Raw genomic sequence first — 2,510 nt, 5'->3', positions numbered from 1 at the left:
TTCCGGGACTTTGCAGAGGAAAGGGGTGCAGGATGTGCTTTGGGGATAGAATTCCACCTTTGCACCCGGCTCAGCACCTGTCCTGTCCCCCGGAGATTCCTTGAGGCCACCTGGATCGGAGAGGAGATGCTGTTGATCATTTCCTGTCCCCTGAGGCTGTGATCCCGGGTCGACCGGACCGGTAGCCCGGCAGCGCCCCCTGGTGGCCGGCGACGCTCAGGCAGCGCCGGGAATCGCCGCCCAGGTCAAGGACCAGAACCAGGAGCAGGAGCAGGTGCAGGGCCAGGGCCAGGGCCAGGGCCAGGGCCAGGGCGGGAGGGAGATTTATCCCAGTGTACACCTCTAACTTATCCCTCCTACACAAGGCAGGACTCCGGCTTCTTTCCCTTTTCTGTGTATTTCAAAAGTAATGTACATTGAGCATAAAAAATACATGTAAACAAAAAGACGCCCCCAATCAAAGCTGTGATACTGTGTCCTGGCAGGACCAGCCAGGCCTGGGTCTCAATCCCAGACCTACCATCTACCAGCTGAGTGAATCTGAACAAGTCGCTTAACTCTCTGAGCCACAGTTTCTGCATCTGCAGTCTGGGAATGGTGTGCTCTCCATTGCTGGGTTGTGTAAAGATGACCTATGTACCCAGCACAGAGCTCTGACTGATGGGGACAATTCTTATTAGACACAAAGGAGAATGTGTTAAATGCCCTTCAGTTTCTGCCCAGGTGTTCCCAGGGGGTGAGAGATGTTCCCAAAGATGTAACTGCCTGCCTGATCGCCCAAGCAGAGACTTTCTGGCAGCCAGGGTTGGTCACAGGGCTAATTCTGGTCCACGGAATGTGACTGGAAATGATGTGTACAACTTCCGAGTCACGCCCTGCAAAGGAGGTTGTCTCTCCCTCCCTTCTGCTTTTCCATCCTCCTGCTGGCTGGGAAGTGGAAGATCGTGGATCAGCTGCCCTGGAGAAAGAAAAGGAAGCCACATGCTGAGGATGGCAGGGTCTCCCTGACACCCCAGAACCACCGACATCTGAAGAAATAAATATTCCTAAGCCAACGTATCTCTGGATCGCTTTGTTACATCAACTTAGATATAATCATGGCATTTCAAGTGTACACCCAGGAGTCTTGGTATTCATTCTGAACACCAGCTGACAGAGCTTCTGCCTTTAGTGCCACTTGTTACCTTTAGTGTGTCCCCCCACCCCACCCCACCATACACACAAAAAAAAGCCCCTACAAGGGCTGGACCCACGGAACCCTAGGGATGGCTTAACTCCAGCCTGATCATCCCCTCCCTGAGGTTGCACTGAGGCTGGTAGCCCCACCACCTGGATCATCCCTTCCCTGATGTCCCACTGAGACTTGTTGCCCCACCACCTCTCTCTGCTCCTCTCCCCGTTCTGTGGCTTCAGTGTGCCAGGGGCTGATTAAGGGTAGTCCAATGTGTTGGACAGTTAGTACAAGGGTTCTTCAGTGACTGAACAACTGCAGGTTGAACTGACAATGAACAAGATGCACACTGGGGCTCCTTTTCCCCAGTCAGGAGGGACAGAGTAGCTCAAATCTATGTCTTGGGAGTCTGGAACCTCTATTCCTTCCTGGTACTCCCCAGTTTAGGACATTTTGATAAAAGCTAGTTTATAGAAGGCAAAGAGCAAGCCCAGGTCCCAGGTAGGGCCTCCTACCTCCCCTAGTGTCAGGCCTCTGAGCCCAAGCCAAGTCATCATATCCCCTGTGGCCTGCACGTATACATCCAGATGCCCCCAAATAACTGAAGAATCACAAAAGAAGTGAACGTGGCCTGTTCCTGACTTAACTGATGACATTACCTTGTGAAATTCCTTTTCCTGGCTCATCCTGGCTCAAAAGCTCACCCACTGAGCACCTTGTGACCCCCACCCCTGTCAGCCAGAGAACAACCCCTTTGACTGTAATTTTCCACTACCTACCCAAATCTTATAAAACCGCCCCACCCCTATCTCCCTTGGCTGACTCTCCTTTCGGACTCAGCCCGCCTGCACCCAGGTGATTAAAATGCTTTATTGCTCACACAAAGCCTGTTTGGTGGTCTCTTCACACGGATGCAAGTGAAACCTAGTAATCTCAATCTTGAGACTCCCACACTAGGGTATACCTGTGGAAAGGTCAATTCCTGTATGGTGAAGTTGGCAGGTCTGATTTATCTTGAATGAGTCTAGTATCCATCTTTCTTTTTCTTTTCTTTCTTTTTTTTTTTTTTTAGACCAAGTCTGCCACAGCAGGCTGGAGTGGCAGGCATCTGTAGTCCCAGCTACTTGGGAGGCTGAGGCAGGAGGATCACTTGAACCTGGGAGGTGGAGCTCACAGTGCGCCAAGATCGTGCCACTGCACTCCAACAGATTTGTTTAGTTTTGTTTTGTTTTTGAGACAGAGTCTCACTCTGTCACCCAGGCTGTAGTGCAGTGGCTGTAATCTTGGCTCACTGCAACCTCTGTCTCCCCAGTTCAAGCAATTCTCCTGCCTCGGCCTC

At 51.6% G+C, this 2,510-nt stretch overlaps 1 long non-coding RNA gene across 1 annotated transcript in view; it reads right to left on the bottom strand.

Moving 5' to 3' along the window:
• Positions 1-384: 384 nt before the first annotated feature.
• LOC105552417 overlaps positions 385-2,510 on the bottom strand; it is a 7,623-nt gene continuing 5,497 nt past the window's right edge. Inside the window, exon 5 of the long non-coding RNA XR_001008005.1 lies at positions 385-958. This is a non-coding gene — a long non-coding RNA (uncharacterized LOC105552417). The remainder of the gene's footprint in view (positions 959-2,510) is intronic.

Source organism: Mandrillus leucophaeus, unplaced genomic scaffold (genome assembly GCF_000951045.1).
Source record: "Mandrillus leucophaeus isolate KB7577 unplaced genomic scaffold, Mleu.le_1.0 Scaffold555, whole genome shotgun sequence".
NCBI lineage: Eukaryota > Metazoa > Chordata > Mammalia > Primates > Cercopithecidae > Mandrillus > Mandrillus leucophaeus.
This window is presented reverse-complemented; position numbering and strand designations above follow the sequence as displayed.